The 18,006-nt window shown below is 43.9% G+C and overlaps 1 pseudogene; it reads right to left on the reverse strand.

Annotated features, from left to right (window-relative positions):
- Positions 1-277: 277 nt before the first annotated feature.
- Positions 278-1,741, reverse strand: LOC148096958 (uncharacterized; annotated as a pseudogene).
- Between the last annotated feature and the right edge of the window lie 16,265 nt (positions 1,742-18,006).

An 18,006-nucleotide genomic window follows, 5' to 3' on the forward strand; every position in this document is an offset into this window, starting at 1 on the left:
GGGGGGGGGGGGAGGAGGAGAGAAAACCCCAACAATCCCCTCTGAGCAAGCACTAGGCAACAGCGGGGAGGAAAAACTGCCTTTTAACGGGCAGAAGCCTCCAGAAGAACCAGGCTCAGGAGGGGGCATTCAACTGCTGGGACTGGTTGGGGGGTGAGGGTGAAAAAAAGAAAAAAGATTAAGATGGTAGGGAATATGTGTTAGAAGAGAAAGGGAGAGGGGGGACAGGGGAGGTGAAAATTAAGATGGATCACAGGTGGAGGAGGACGAGGCTAAATCATCTGAATAACCAGCAGAAGCCACTTTTCTTCGTTTCCAGGTATTTTTCCATGAGTGCTTTTTTCTCCAGGATAAGGGTTCTCAACTGATCGTTTGTTTCTGCATTTTGCTTCTCGAGTTACTTGCATCTTTGCTCCATTTCTTTTAATCCTGCTTGTTCTTTTCTAGGCTTTTCTTTCGGGTCTTTGTATGTTGCCTCCTCCATTCGATTTGCCTTGCACATGTCTGTATTTCTCTCTTGTTTTTTGTTGTGCATCTCTTCTATCAGGTCAATTTTTCTCTTGAATTCTTGATGCATACGCAGCAGGTATTCACATTTTTTCTCTTGTTGTTGCTTTTGTGTCTGCATTTCAGTTATTTGGCTTTTCAAGTCACTGACCCTCAACAACATCACATTCATGAGCTTTGAGTGTTTTTTCCTTATTCCATTGATCGTACACTGCATCTCTGAACATTGTTTTTCCAGTATTTCCTTTTCTCTTTCCAGTTCAGGTGTTTTGTCCTTTTTTTTTTTGTTTGTTTGTTTTGTTTTTTTTTGTTCATTACAAAATTCTTGCAGTTCTAGATTCCTTCTCTCAAAGTCCTGGAGAATACGGTTTTCTTCTTCCTGTTGCTTTTTTTCTTCAAGAAGCTCTTTATTTTTGCACTCTGTTTCATTAAACCTGACTATCAGATCTCCGTAAGTTTCCTTCATGCCTTTCAGTTTGTGCTCCATTTGTATTTCTTTTTCTCTTTCCAGTTCAGATGTTTTGTCCTTCATTTTATTACAAAATTCTCGCAGTTTTAAATTCCTTCTCTCAAAGTCATGGAGAATACGTTTTTCTTCTTCTTGTTGCTTTTTTTCTTCAAGAAGCTCTTTATTTTTGCACTCTGTTTCATTAAACCTGACTATCAGATCTCTGTAAGTTTCCTTCATGCCTTTCAGTTTGTGCTCCATTTGTATTTCCTGTTCAGTCTTCTGTTGCCGGATTTTTTCAATTGTTTTCTCAGCTTCATTGAGCTTTCCTTGAAGCACCTGATTCTTTTGCTCCATGTTTTGGAGATCCCATTGTATCTCCTCAATAGTAGCTTTCTTTCCTTGAAGCTGGGCAGATGTTTCTTTTAATTCAGCACTCTGTGTTCCCGATGAAAGAAAACGGGAAAAAAACTTCTTTTGTCCTTGACTAAACTTCATTCCCCAGCCCTCATTGATAATTTTTATATCAGGCTGGCGTTGCTGTTTTCCTTTCAGGTCTTTATTTCGTGCTTCCAATTGTCTGCACTTCTCCTCTAGTTGAAGCTTCTCTTCAATTTGTTTAACTTTGTAACGAAGGTCAGAGTTTTCCTTCTGACTTTCCTGTAATGCCCTTTGGACTGATAAGACACCATCCATGGTCATTTCTCCTGGAGAGATTGGCTGGCCAGACCACGAAGGAGAGGCAGCATTATCTTTTTTTCTTTGTCGGCGTTTTCGTGGACGCATGTTGGAGCCTGTGCACAGTGACTCTGAAAAGGTTTAGAAATATTTCCAAATTTATCTCATCGAACATTTGAAGGCTGCGAACAAACTTCTTTAAAATTGCTGCTTCTGATCCGTATTTAAGGACTTCAGAACTTCAAAGGATCAAAGGTATTAAAGATGTCCTTTTGACATCATCACTCCGTAAGGCAATCAGATCAATTGGATTGTCACATGACATTTTTAAAATGGGGATTTTTTTATTTATTTTTTTTATTTTTTTTGAGTTTTCACCATTTGCTCCAGGAGCTGCGCCTGGATGACGGCTGCTTTCAGCGGTACCACCGTCTTTCCCTCGCCCAGTTTGAGGACCTGCTGTCCTGTGTTGGTCCAAGCATCGCCCGCTTAGACACCAACTACAGGCGCTCAATCCCTGTCGCCTGTCCATCTGCCTGCGGTTAGTAAAAGTGTTTAGTACAGTAGTCCTTTATTGATGCCTGTGCTATGCTAAACTATCGTTTATACACTGCTAACAAGGATGTGGTATGCTAACAGTGAATGCCGTCTGTGTTTACTGATAGCAAACTGTTGTATGGAGACGACTGTTTATAATATTTCTAGTGATACTCAAAAGTAGGGGTGGGCGATATAAATGATATACGATAGAAACGATATAAATTTGGCCAACGATAGAGATTTTGACTATAGGGCTTTGGAGCGTGAATGTCACGGGGGTGGGCGTGGAAAGAATTTTGGCCCGATCCGCCATTTTGGGGGTCTAAACAAAGCGCAAGCGAAAAAGGAGCGAAGGCACACACAACAGCCATGGTTCGTATTTGCTGTGTGGTCGGCTGCAATGTTCGATCGCATGACCGGCAAGAGAATAAGCTTGAAAAGGGTTTGTCTTTTCATTCTTTCCCAACCTGGAAGCAACATGAGGCAGCTCGTGTATCGATGTTACCAAACGAAGGCGTCTAGCCTGGATAGCAGCTGTGAGACGAGCTGATATCCAGTTCTCTTCCATCTCCAAATATCTGTTGGTGCTCCAGACATTTTCATTACGGTAAGTTCTAAATATGTTCATATCACTCTTTATAGCCTATTAGTTTTATTTTCGATGCGCTCTGAGCTCATAGCAAATGAGAACAAACATCCTACTGAGTGATTTTGCAGAACTACCTTCTATTTATAGAGTTACTAATTATTTGGCATTATTGCAGCAAACCAGCCTATAAAATGGATGAAACACATCGTGACTGGGTTTCAGCGGTACACAAGGGACCTGCTTCAAACATACCACCATGCCAATCAGATTACTTCTTCCATGTGAGGGTGAAGAGGTGACCCTTCTGGATAAGATGGTGAAGGTTTGCTGTGTTTGTTGAACATTGTGGTAGTAAAACCAGGGAAAAATGAAACTTGCTCCTGTTAAATATTCTTAAGTCTTTTGCTGTATAAATAGTGGTATTTTTTTCAAAAAATACAGTAAATAAAGTAATGTTAGTAGTGGGTGATATCATGTAAACACTGTCATGATTTTATGTAAACATTTTGTCATTTTTAAACTATAAATGACATTAATTCTACATTGTAACGGATGTGATGTTCTATAAAGTGTTTTTAATTTAAAAAAAAAAAAGAGGCAAAAATGAGTTTGTTTCTTTATTCAATTTTTGAACAGTGGTACTCAGTCAGTACATATTCAGTAAATGCAAATTATTTACACGGCAGTGCACTACAGGCATAAATCTAGACCCCTAGATAAAACATTATGGCATTATAGCAGTGACAACTCCTCCACAGTAGCAGGTGGAATTTTTCTTTTTTGAGGACGGCTCCTTTTACCTGTCACTACGGATGGTCTGTTTATGTTTTGATCAAGAGCCTTTTTTTGGGCAGCTGAAGAGGAGAAGTCTATGTTATGGCCAACCTCTGGCTGTATCTTGGTCATATTACCCAGCAAAACCCAGTATGCAGGTTCATCTGTAACAGTCCTTGTGTGTGTGTGATCAACACTATTGCTTCTACATTAAACAGAAGAGCAGCGACGTGGGTGCAGGTCTCCACGACTCCAGCCTTACAGGTGCAGTGGGCGGCTTCAACCTTCCCTGTGATGCTCACAGTGACCCATGGCTGCAATGCTGGTTCATTCAGTCTTTGAGAGTACAGGACCTGAAACACACACAGGCAAAGTTAATTTAAAGACAAGAACTATGAGCCAAGGCCGACATAAATGTGTTTAATCTACTTTATCATAAATGTAACAAAGTGTTTAGAAAGTTAGCACAAGTTAGTTAGCACATACAATGTAATTTTTCATTTCTTTATGCATCCATCTATAGAACGCTGCATGTTATAGTGTAAGTCTGCCTGTTCTCTGTCAGAAACCTGCCTACAGAAAATGAACCTAAAGTATGTAATGCAAGGATGTCATCACTTTAGAGATGGAGAAAGCGTAAAGTGACAATTATGAATCACTTAATATGATCAGGAGATTCTGCAGGTCATTAATCAATGTATAAAACTAAAATAAAATGTATTTTTAGTGACACAGGATACAAATATGGAAGCAAGATGTATAATTAGAATTATTTATAATAAATATGAATAAATCATTGCAATTTCTTTAACCATAAAGAAAAACTAAATCCTTCAGGACAATGTCACATCAATGCACTGAACTCACTATGTTATCCACCACTGTAATTTCCACTCATGAATGAATTTATGCTGCTCTAATCTGAATGTTTGCAGGGAAATCAAACGCATTTCACACGCAGTACTCGAGCTGACTTACCTTTGTTTGAATGACGACTTGTATGCGCTGATTCCACAGATAAGGTATGAAAATATGTCAGGCTACGTCAATAGCGGTTGGTCTTCAGGGTTTCTACTCCACGGCCGTATTTCATACGGGTCCACATTTCCAATGCACGCTATTTTCTGCAAGTACCGCCGCTTCGCCTCTGAACTAAATCGGTCTCTATACAGTCCATTCTCTTTTGAGCTGCTTTTAAGCATCTTGTAATCGTCGTTCCAACACAGTGTGTTTGTTTTGATTCGTAGCCGCGCTCCCACAATGCATTGCGGCGTGATGTCAACTCCAAAGCCCTATAGGCTGGCAGTCGTGACGCTTGCATCAGGGAGGGGCCACCCTCCTTCCTGTAAAAGGGTGTGACACAGCGTCACCCGTCATTCAATTTCCTTTTCTTGCTTCTTAGAAACCTCATCTCTCCTGACTGTGAATGTGAGTGCTAGCTTAACTGTCCATGCGAGCAAGCTAACACCTTGGTCACCGGGCGCTAGCACGGCTCGCGTTTCGAGTCGCCTGCTCTTCACCACAGAGCCAGGTCGGAGAGTGTGTTAGCTGCCACCACGCACCTAGCACAACAGTTTGCTGACCAAGCTAACTGTCTTTGCTACACATGGTCACCAAGCCAAGTAGCACAAGCGCTAGCCACCACACTAGCTAGGTCATACTAGCTCACCATAGCTACCCGACCGAGAGAAGAAAAAAAAAATCAGCGTTAGTCGTCCAGCCATTCCAAGCTAGCTACACCAAGCTTCCTTAATATGGCAGACTGCAAACCGCTGCCCAGAATTTGCCCCGGCGGATGCAAAATCTCAGGTTCAGATACACATGACGTGTGTGTGATGTGCCTCGGGCTGCTCAAGCATGCCCAAGCGGCTATTTCCACACCGGGTATATGCGAACACTGCGCTCGCTTCACCCTAAAAAGCCTTCGCCGAAGGCTAGCCCGCCAAGCTAGCCTGTTGAAGAAGGACCCAATGCTGTCTCCAATCGGCCCACCGATGGAGCACACTGAGTCCGCCACACCAGGCACCAGCTCGGTCGACGAGATGGATATCGTCGTCCCGCTGGTGGATGATGCCGCGGTCAGCTGCAAAGCTATGTTGACTGATTCCCTCGAGACTAAGCTACGCAGCGATTCCTCTGAGGGAGCGTCGGAACATCTCGTCTCGGACGAGGATGACAACGTTTTCTTTGCCCCCTCTGGTAGGAATTCTGCGACACAAGGGGCCGATTGTGATAACCCCGGCACACAGTCCTGCAGCATGGAGCTATTTGACGTTGCAAAACGAGCAGCGGAAAAGCTGGCAATCCCATGCCCCGCGGTGACAACGGAGACCTCCACCTCACGATACGAGGGTAAAAGGCTCCCCAAAGCAAAGCGCACTACTAAGCAGGTACTGCCGCTTTTCCCCGAATGCGTGGACGAGGTCACACGCTGCTGGGCAAAGCCATTTTCGTCACCCAACCACGTGCAGGGAGCGGTGGCATTTGACTGCGCTGGAATGAAGGAGAAGGCCATCTACCAAATTCCCACAGTGGAGAATCTGGTGGCTTCTCATCTCCACCCAAACCAGAAACTTTCCATGTCATCCGGTTGCCACCACCGCGAGGGCATTGAACGCTTCATCGCTCCTGCTAGCCTACTCGGCGGAGCTCCAGGACCAGTCTGCTGCGAACCCGGATGCTAGCGAGCTGTGGGAAGAGCTGGGCATAGTTACGGACCAGTGTCTCCACCTCACTAGAGCAGCAGTACAAGCGGCGGGCAGAGCCCTCAGCATCATCGTCCTACAGGAGAGGGCAAGATGGCTGAACTTGTCGGGGCTTTCGGACAGAGAAAAACATGACATTCTGGATGAAAGCATCAACCCCGCTGACCACCGTTGACACCATGCAAAGACGGTGCAAGGAGAAAAAGAAAGAGGGAGAGGCCCTGCAGCTTTGTCTCCCTAGGAAGACCCAGGCTGCGCTCCCGCCTCCACCCAGTCGCCGCACGTTCGCTCAGGTCACCAGACGGCGTGCCGACATTTAAAATCCCTCGCCGCCCAGACCCGCAGGTCGCGGCCCAGGGTCCCCTAGGATCGCAGAGTCCTAAGACCCACTGGCTCAGGAAACATGTCCCGCCTGCTGCCGCTCAGGGTGCCCCACCACCAGCCAAGCAGTCGGACCGCAAGAAGAAGCGGACTGCCCAACATCCCCCACGGGGAAGCCGGACCAGCCCGGGCTCCAAGTTCACTCCAGGGCTCAGTTCCGGAGCCCGTTCGGAGAAGTGTGTTCTGCCTCCACCTTTCAGCGCCTGGGACTTGAGTTGGATCCCACAGAGCGCATTTCAGCAAAGAGACGACGAGACACTGTTCAGCTGAATCAAGCATGTCAGTCTCACAAAACACACTGTTTACTAAAAACTCACCCGTTGCATCCAGGCATGTTGCCAAGGGCACGGGAAAAATGTGTGAAAAACACAGAAAGTATGTTGAAAAACATAATGCCCCCACGCACCCAGACACCACCGGGGTTGATTCCCTGAGTGGTGTCCGGCCCCATAAGCGCTGGTCAAGCACGGGCCGCCCGCGCATGCGCAGTCGGGTCTGGCCCGAAGGACCAGTTTCCGTCACAAGAGGGAGCCAGAGCTCCGTTTACTGTGGAGCGCCTGTCTTTGGGGCCGCTGTCAGCAAGAATAGAGAGATGGCGAGCTCTCGCTGCGCCAGAATGGGTTGTGGGGACATAATTCGCAACCACCCCTCCCAGATTTCACAGAGTGATTTTCTCTCTTGCAAAAGGCGAATCAGCCAGTATCCTGCAAGAAGAAATAACTACCTAGCTATCAAAGGAAGCAGTACAAGAAATACCCCAGGAGCAAAGCCAATGCGGCTTTTACTCAAAGGATTTTCTCGTGCCCAAGAAGGGAGGGGGACTGCGTCCGATACTGGACCTACGGGCTCTGAATCAGCATCTGAGGTCATAGACGATTGGCTGCTGCTATCAGAGTCAGAAATAATGGGAAGAGAGCACACCAGGTTGACAGTGGATCATCTGATGGCTCTGGGTTACACCATAAACTACCAAAAGAGTGTCCTGCAGCCAGCTCAGGCCATCTCTTTCATAGGAATAGCTCTAAACTCCGCCTCGTACAGAGCGTGTCTCTCTGTGGACAGAGTAAAAAAATGCTATCACATGCCGGCATTTTTCAGTTGGGAAGATATCTCCTATTCAGAAAATGCCTGCAGATGCTGGGATTAATGGCGTCTTCACTGGCGGTCATTCCACTAGGCAGACTGCATATGAGGGAATTTCAGCGATGGGTTGCATCACTGAGACTGAATCGAAAGCGCCATAGCCACCTCCATATCAGAGTGACAGCAGACTGCGCTGCAGCACTCCACTGTTGGAGAAATCCCACATTTCTCACTCAGGGGGTGTCACTGGGGGCTGTCACAGCCAGAAAGGTGGTGACCACGGACGCGAGTCTCACGGGCTGGGGTGCCACTCACGAGGGCAGAGCAGTGAGTGGCAGCTGAGACTCACAACAGAGGGGTGCTCACATAAATTGGCTAGAATTGCTAGCAGCGTTTCTAGCACTGAGACACTTCCTTCCCCTGTTGAGAAACCACCATGTTCTGATCAGAACAGATAACACAACTGTTGTGGCGTACATCAACAGACAGGGCGGGTTACGTTCCCGTCCTTTGCACATGCTGGCTCGCAGACTGATCATGTGGAGCAGCATCAATCTGTTGTCAATGAGAGCTACTCACATTCCAGGAGCTCTGAACTTGGGAGCAGACTTAATGTCCAGGGGAAGCCCGCAGTACGGGGACTGGACCCTGCACCCACATGTGGTGACCCAAATCTGGACCCGCTTTGGCCAGCCATAGGTCGATCTGTTTGCCTCGAGGGAGAACGCTCAGTGTCCACTGTATTTCTCCCTGAGGGACCAGGAGGCTCCGCTAGGGGTAGACGCATTAGCTCACAACTGGCCACATGTTGCGCTTGAATGACGGGTGACGCTGTGTCACACCCTTTTATAGGGAGGAGGGTGGCCCCTCCGTGACGCAAGCGTCACGACTGCCAGCCAATACTGGCTGGAGTAATCATATAGAGGCTTCTGAGGACAACGCTGAGAGAGAGTTCCCCATAGTGAGACACCTCACTCGTGTTATCAGAGAACGGAGGTTACAGAATAGAGTAACCTCAAGTTTCAGCTCATTAACATGTCCCACCCTATTTTTTTAAGGGGACCAAAAGAAATTAGACAATCGACTCAAAGGATATTTCATGGGCACGTGTGGACAAACCTTTGTTATATCACTTTCAATAAATAGATAAAAGTCTTGGAATTGTGTTGTGGTGCTTGTATTTGGAAGATATTTATGTGAAAAGTTCACCTGCGGTCAAAGGAGCTCTCCCTGCAGGTGAAACAAGCCATCCTTAAGCTGCAAAAACAGAAAAGAAAAAAAAACCCAATCCAAGAAATTGCTACAATAGTAGGAGCAGCAAAATCTACAGACTGGCAGATCCTGAGAAATAAAGAACTGGTAAACTCAGCAACACAAAAAACACCTTGACGTCCAAGGAAGATGGATCATCTTACAATCATTTCTATGGTGAAGAGAACCCCCTTCAAAAGAGCCAACCAAGTGAACAACACTCTCCAGGAGGTAGGCGCATAGATATTCAAGTCTACATGCTCGTCCGGGATTTGAACCCGGGACTTCTCACACCCTAATCGAGAATCATACGCCTAGACCAACAGCAAGAATGTGCTCACAACTGGAACACTGAAATTACAGACTTAAATCTGCCTTCATTCAGGTATTTAAACCCCAGATAGGGTTGTCTTTACCAGGGTCATTGACCAACTATGAAACATATCATATGAGCCAAGGTGTGAAAAAAGGCGTGGGTAATTATCAGCAGAGGTTTTGGGTGAAACCATTATGAGACCTTGACATATGTAGTTTAACTTCTTTACACAGAAATTGAATGGCCTCAATTTCAATCAGACCTTGTGAGCTCTAATTGCATTTTTCCACTACCACCAACCTGGCTTGGCTTAACTTGACTCAGCTCGGTCTTTAGAGTTTCCATTAGGCGGTAGTAACTGGTAACAGGTGTTTTTTAGTACTTGCTCAGTTAGGTTTCCAAGTCACTCTCAAAATGTGACATATACAGATTGCATGGCAGGGACTGTGCAGTCAATGGCATCACTCAATGAATCATCAGAGTGACTGCTTCACACAATCAGTAAAAGCAGTTTTGACAGACAAATTGGTGTCACAGATAACATTGAAAGGTTTTGTAAGCAACACATTTACAATGACCCAGAAGGAGTTACACTGTCCAAAAGTTTGCATGAAGGTTAAAGCTTTCGATGTGAAGGGGGTTCGTCTGGGATTTGAACCTGGGACCTCTCGCCCCCCAAGCGAGAATCATACACCTAGACCAAACGAAGCACAGGAGGACTGTGCTCATGTCTGGAGCTCTGAAAGTACAGACTTAAATCGGCTTTCAAATTCAAACAGGACTGTTTTTAAGCCCTCTTCAGGATCCATTTTTGTACTTTCAGGCCTTTGCTACTGACAAGCTCCAACAGGGATGACTCCAGAGGGACTGCACAAAATGAATGAGTAAAAAGGGTTCCCAGTCATCCAGGTCATGGTAGTCTGAGGAGCTTTGAAAGAAAGCAGCTGGATTTCTCTAAGTTTCTTGAAGACCTTTCACCACTCATCTGAGAACCTTTGTTATATCTAAAACTAAATGTTGGAGAGTCCCAGGTATTTAAACCCCAGATGGGGTTGTCTTTACCAGGGTCGTTGACCAACTATGAAACATATCACGTGAAAAAAGGCGTGGGTAATTATCAACAGAGGTTTCGGGTGAAACCATTATGAGACCTTGACATATGTAGTTTAACTTCTTTACACTGAAATTGAATGGCCTCAATTTCAATCAGACCTTGTGAGCTCTAATTACCTTTTTCCATTACCACCAACCTAGCTTGGCTTAACTTGACTCAGCTCGGTCTTTAGAGTTTCCATTAGGCGGTAGTAACCGGTAACAGGTATTTTTTAGTACTTGCTCAGTTAGGTTTCCAAAGAGGTTAAAAATATTTAACCAACTCAAAAAACTACAGGCAGATGTTGTCCTTTTACAAGAGACCCACAGACCCCTTAGAGGTTCGAATGAACTTAAAACACCTGAGTTTCCTAATGTGTTCTCAGCTTGTTATAATTCTAGACAAAGAGGAGTAGCAATTTTAATCCATAAAAAAATTAATTTCACAGTACTCAATACAGTTATAGATCCAGAGGGCAGATTCTTAATCATTAAACTATCTATACTTGATAAAAAGCTATGTATTGTAAGTGTATATGGTCCAAATTTTGATGATCCCTCATTCTTTCACGGTTTTTTCAGTGCACTCTCTGAACACTTAGATGGCACACTTGTTCTTGGAGGCGACCTCAACCTTGGACTAAATGAAGAAATGGATAGGCTCAATACAGCAGGAACTCAGCGTAATTGGCAGTCCACAAATATAATCAAACAGTATATGAGCGACTTTGGTCTTTGCAATGCATGGTGCTCCCTTCACCCCACCAGTAAGGAATATACTTTTTTTTCACATGTTTATCACTCCTACTCTCGTCTGGATTATTTTTTGGTCAGCAACTCACTGCTGAGTGACATTTCAGACACTGAGATTCACCCTATAGCTGTCAGCGATCATGCTCTTGTATCTTTAACACTAATGCACAAGAATAATACTACGCCAAGTAAAAACTGGAGATTTAATACATCACTGCTTAAAGATGAAGACTTTATTAAATATTTTAAAAAAGAGTGGACTTCATATTTAGACTTTAATGACACTCCTGGAACATCAGCTTCTGTTTTATGGGAAGCAGGGAAAGCTGTGATGAAAAGAACATCGCCTTCGAAACAGTGCATCGCTTGGGGGCTGTAAGGTCGCCGACTGGGAGACCACGTCCAATTGTGGCCAAATTCGGCCAATTCAAACAGAAGGAACAGGTGAAGAGTTGCGGCAGGGAGCTGAAAGGAATGGACTTCAGCGTGAACGACCAGTTCCCCAAAGAGATCCTGGAACGACGCAAGGTCCTGTTCCCAGTTCGACGTAGCTTCATCTAGAGAGGCTCCCGCGCTGTCATCGCCATGTATATGTCTCTACGTGGACGGACAGTTCTACCGCGACCCCGGCACCACTCCGTGGTTATATTGACTGCACTCCAGATAAAAATCCGCTACACTCTTTTCTTATTCATTCACACTCTCTCCTTTAACATGAGTTTAACCTTGTAATATCAGTATGATGTCATAGCCGATATAACACCGTCACCCTCCGTCATTGCTTTAATTGGAATGTTTCCGTTTCTTTTCTTTTTTGTTGTTGTCACTCACCGTTCTCGTGGTTTTTTTCTTTCTCTTTTCTTTCACTGCTGTGATCACCTATTTCCCCACTCACCTACAAACAATACCCTCTATTTCTGCATATTTACACACCACGATCACGCAAACACATGCACTCAACGGCAGCACATTTACAACAGCCTCACAGCAAACACAGACTTATAGGACACACCTGCAAGCCACGCTTGTTCATATTAGTGAATATACACACACATAATCAGACTTATGGAGCCTCTCACCGCCCATTTTTTTTCTCTTTCTATTTACAAACAAGTGATGTTTCCACATTCTCTTCTACGGTGGCCCCTAGAGACAAAGCACGTACAAACTCCAAAACACTTGCAAACTCCAAAACACATGCAAACTCCAAAACACTTGCAAACTCCAAAGCACATGCAAACCCCAAAGCACATGCAAATTCCAAAACACAACCGAAGTGCTCCAGGACACTAGGGGCAATGTTGAGCTCGATTTGCAAAATAAACGGCAAGTTTGTCTGTATGGGACGGTCTAGTCTCCGTTGCGCTCCCCAGGTTGCCTAGCAACCAGGATACTAACTGCTGGAAACGTGTCATACAACTTTGTTTGACAGAAATGAAGGAAAACATATTTTGTTCATTTGTTTGTTTGTTTCTACAAGAGCTTTGTGTGATTTGATAAGTATCTGAGGCTGAGACCACAGGACAGTAAAACATGATTGTTGGGCTTCATTTCTGTACTGAACAGTCATTTAAGATTAGTTAGTAAATAACAATTAGCTAATGTTGTTCATGAGACTAAAGTCATATCACTTTGGTAATGTAAATATAATATGGCCAATATTATAGTTATTATATTAATCATTATTAGCTATTACAGCAGTGAACAGATTCAAGTTGCAGTTATTTATATGTCTTATCACCTTAAAACTTCACTCAAAGACAAGTATCTTTGACAGTGCATATATAGGTGTATCATATATAAGAGAGAAATGTTGTTCCTTCAGTATGTTGGCATTACTAAATTTGGCTCATTGCTTACATACATGTGTAAAAAGAAATTGTATGAGCTGTGATAACTGTTTCTGATAAAAATGAAGAGTAGACTGATATATTGAATATTCCTTTATTGGGTGAGAAAATCAGACCATGTCATAACTGCTTTAAGTCATACAGAATAGATATCAGAGCCTTTAACCTGTCTGACTTCTGCTAAATGTGTCAAACTGGGCAGAAAGTATACAAACACATAACATCCTTATAGAATATGATGTAACACTATAGATCAACTTACCTCAGAATATATAAAACATATAAACAATTACAGCAATATGATGCAACAAACACAGCAGTGCTACTAATCCAAAATACTCAAAGCTTCATAGAACTGAAACAAACATTTATTTTTAGGTCCATTCTGCTGCTGATACATACTTTAGGTTCCTGAATATTAAACTTGTTTCTGCCTTTCATAGTGTGTAACTTGAAGGCCCTGAGTACTTTCTCCCACACTGCAAACACTGGAATGATAAAATTATTTGAACATTACCTAATAAGACTGATTCAGGACAGACAATTAGTTATTCTAAACTTTCCTAGCAGTCCTTCACAAACAGGGAACAGTCTGTCTATTCTCTCCATCTGTCAGCTGCTGCTGGCTCTTCCTCCTCCTCCTCTTCCTCACACACTGCTGAGTTTGTCCTGGTGGATCATCAGGGGTGCAAAGCCTCACAGATGATGTGCAGCAGTGGGTCCCTCAGTCTGTCCTCACTCTGGACACTTGCAGTTGTCACACATGGAAATCAAATGTGTGATAAGCTGCAGGATTCAAACACAAGTGTAACTTATAAATACATGTTCATACTTTTATTACACAATCAGAGAGAAAGAAAAAGAGAGAGAGTGCAGGACAGACAGACAGGTGACAGTCTCAGGTGTATACACTGAGTTCCCAGATGGTAAAGTGGACACATGTGTGACTCCTGTGATTAAAGCATCTTTCTTTCAGCTTAACGAGTGAACCGTCAGCTCGTTCAAACACACATTAAAGTCCGTTTGGCTCGACACCACCGAACAGAGGCAGCAATATAACTTAGCTAACATTAACAGTGCAGTGAATCCTGCTTGTGCCGTGATATTCAGGACTGCAAACCGAGCAGCATCACTGACTTTCAGCTTTTTGTGTTTGTGGATATATGACTGACTTTAATTATCCATAAAATCATCACATTCTCTGTAAGATTAAAGTCAACTATTGAACGGCGTATATTTTGAAGTAAAGGCTTTAAAACCAAGTTAGTACAAACATCGCTAATGTCACATAACTTTCCCGACATGTGGCCAACAGTAATGTTTTAATGTTCTTCATTATAAAAACATTTGCGCATAAATAAGTGACATAAATAAGTGACATAATATTCAGTACTTACTTCTGAAAGTAGAGAAAGTTTACTCTTCGGCAGCTCCGCTTCCGCCGTTTTTTTCGGCAAAATTATCCACACCACCGCTGCGCTATGAAATTTTAATACATAAAAATGTTAATTTTACAGTACTCGATACAGTTATAGATCCAGAGGGTAGATTCCTTATTATTAAATTATCAGAATTTAACAAAAAGCTATGTATTGTAAATATATATGGTCCAAATGTTGATGAACCCTCATTCTTCCACGGATTTTTCAGTGCACTCTCTGAACACTTAGATGGCACACTTGTTCTTGGAGGCGACCTCAACCTTGGATTAAATGAAGAAATGGATTGGCTCAACACAACAGGAACTCAGCGCAATTGGCAGTCCACAAATATAATCAAACAGTATATGAGCAACTATGGCCTTTGCCATGGCGCTCCCTTCACCCCAACAGTAAGGAATATTCTTTCTTCTCACATGTCCATCACTCCTACTCTCGTCTGGATTATTTTTTAGTCAGCAGCTCACTGCTGAGTGATATTTCAGACACTGAGATTCACCCTATAGCTGTCAGCAATCATGCTCCTGTATCTTTAACACTAATGCACAAGAATAATACTACGCCAAGTAAAAACTGGAGATTTAATACATCACTGCTTAAAGATGAAGACTTTATTAAATATTTAAAAAAAGAGTGGACTTCATATTTAGACTTTAATGACACTCCTGGAACATCAGCTTCTGTTTTATGGGAAGCAGGGAAAGCTGTGATGAGAGGTAAAATAATTTCTTTCTCATCACATAAAAAGAAAGAAGAAAACAAAAACATTCAGGAACTAGAAAAAAAACATCAAATCCTTAGAAGAAGTCTACGTGTGCAACCAAGATAAAGAAACAATGAACAAAATATGCAAAACAAAACTAGAATTAAATGAAATTATTAATTAAAAAAACACAATTCCTAGTACAAAGACTTTGCTTGCAGAATTTTGAACACAGTAACAAATCAGGTCGATTTCTAGCTAACCAGTTAAAAATAAATAAAGAAAAAACAACTATATGTCCTGTTAAAGATTTATCTGGAAACACAATATATGACCCTGGAAGAATAAACAACATTTTTAGGGATTTCTATGAAACTCGGCCACCACAAACAAACCCGTCTAAAAAGAAAATTGATCAGTTTCTTGACAACGTAACTCTTCCAAAATTACTAGACAGTCAAGCAATGGCACTGGATTCGTCACTGACGCCAGGTGAACTCCAGGAAGCCCTGATAAGTATGCCCAATAATAAGGCTCCAGGTCCAGACGGCTACCCTGCAGAATTGTACAAAGAATTCTGGACAATTTTGGCACCATTATTCCACGGAATGTTGCAGGAAATCAAGGAAAATGGCAGACTACCACCAAATATGAATTCTGCCAACATTAGTCTCCTGCTAAAACCAGGCAAAGACCCTTTATTTCCCTAAGCTATCGTCCAATATCCCTTATAAATGCAGACCTCAAAATAATCTGCAAAGCCCTCTCAAAAAGATTAGAGAAGATAACCCCCTTTTTAATTCATCCTGACCAAACTGGTTTCATAAAAGGTAGGCACTCATCAACAAACGCACGTAGATTACTTAATTTAATAGACTACTCATACAGTAAAAACACTGAAACCACAATATTATCTCTAGATGCAGAAAAAGCGTTTGACAGAGTTAACTGGAAATTTTTATTTGCAACTTTACACAAATTTGGTTTTGGAAACTCTTTCATAAACTGCCTAAGAATATTATATAATTCCCCAACATATTGTGTCAGAAAAAATGACCAGACATCCTCCAGCTTCTGTCTCCTGAGGGGCACCAGACAGGGATGCCCACTCTCCCCCTCACTTTTTGCAATTTTTATCGAACCACTAGCAGCAGCATTTAGACAGGCTACAACAATTAAGGGCATAAAATGTAAGAACGTAGAACATAAAATCAGTCTCTATGCGGATGATGTGTTGCTTTTTCTCCAAAACTCACAAACAGACCTTTCGGAGGTAATTACTCTAATAAACTGGTTTTCAAGAGTTTGGTTGCCAAGCTGAAACTTAAAGGAATTGACGGAAGGGCACCACCAGGAGTGGAGCCTGCGGCTTAATTTGACTCAACACGGGAAACCTCACTCGGCCCGGACACGGAAAGGATTGACAGATTGATAGCTCTTTCTCGATTCTGTGGGTGGTGGTGCATGGCCGTTCTTAGTTGGTGGAGCGAGTTGTCTGGTTAATTCCGATAACGAACGAGACTCCGACATGCTAACTAGTTACTCAACCCCGTGCAATCCGAGTCCAACTTCTTAGAGGGACAAGTGGCGTTCAGCCACACGAGATTGAGCAATAACAGGTCTGTGATTCCCTTAGATGTCTGGGGCTGCACGCGCGCCACACTGAGTGGATCAGCATGTGTCTACCCTTCGCGTGGGTAACCCATTGAACCCCACTCGTGATAGGGATTGGGGATTGCAATTATTTCACAAAGCAGGAACTCCAGCAACACTTGAGGGAAGATGAACAACTTTAATAATAGACCAACGCGTTTCGGCTTGTGGCCTTCATCAGGGTTCATGATGAAGGCCACAAGCCGAAACGCGTTGGGCACAAGACCAGGGCCCAAGTCCTTCTGATCAAGGCCCCATCCCACGGACGGTGTGAGGCCAGTGGCGGCCCCTGTTGCGCCAGGGTTTGGTCTTCTCGGAGTCGGGTTGTTTGGCAGTGCAGCCCAAAGTGGGTGGTAAACTCCATCTAAGGCTAAATACTGGCACGAGACTAATAGACGACAAGTACCGTAAGGGAAAGTTGAAAAGAACTTTGAAGAGAGAGTTCAACAGGGCGTGAAACTGTTAAGAGGTAAATGGGTGGGGTCCCCGGCGGGTCGCCTCAGCTGGCGCCTAGCAACTGACTTAGAACTGGTGCGGACCAGGGGAATCCAACTGTTTAATTAAAACAAAGCATCGCAAAGGCCCACGGTGGGTGTTGACGCGATGTGATTTCTGCCCAGTGCTCTGAATGTCAAAATGAAGAAATTCAATGAAGCACGGGTAAATGGCGGGAGTAACTATGACTCTCTTAAGGTAGCCAAATGCCTCGTCGTCTAATTAGTGACGTGCATGAATGGATGAACGAGATTCCCACTGTCCCTAGCTGCTATCTAGCGAAACCACAGCCAAGGGAACGGGCTTGGCAAAATCAGCGGGGAAAGAAGACCCTGTTGAGCTTGACTCTAGTCTGGCACTGTGAAGAGACATGAGAGGGGAGGGCAAGGGCCATGCTGGATATGTGGTGGAGGGTAACTGCAGGACAAGAAGCTAGTGGGGGAGTACAGCAGAGGAATATGTGGGTCCCCGGGGCCTGCTGGAGGGCAAGGGCCATACTGGATATGTGGTGCAGGGTAACTGCAGGAGAAGGAAAGCTAGTGGGGGAGTAGAGCAGAGGAGTATGTGGGTCCTCGGGGCCTGCTGGAGGGCAAGGGCCATGCTCGATATGAGTAGCCGCAATGGCCAGTTCACCAGCAGCACATCTTTTTCGACCGTAAAGGAGAGAGGAGGCCGACTCACCGCCTTGGCCAAATGGAGAGAGAATCTCAGCAGGGCCAGTGCGCCAGTAGCACATCTTTTTCGACCGT

Source organism: Neolamprologus brichardi, chromosome 20 (genome assembly GCF_056152115.1).
Source record: "Neolamprologus brichardi isolate AB-2024 chromosome 20, ASM5615211v1, whole genome shotgun sequence".
Taxonomy (NCBI): Eukaryota; Metazoa; Chordata; class Actinopteri; order Cichliformes; family Cichlidae; genus Neolamprologus; species Neolamprologus brichardi.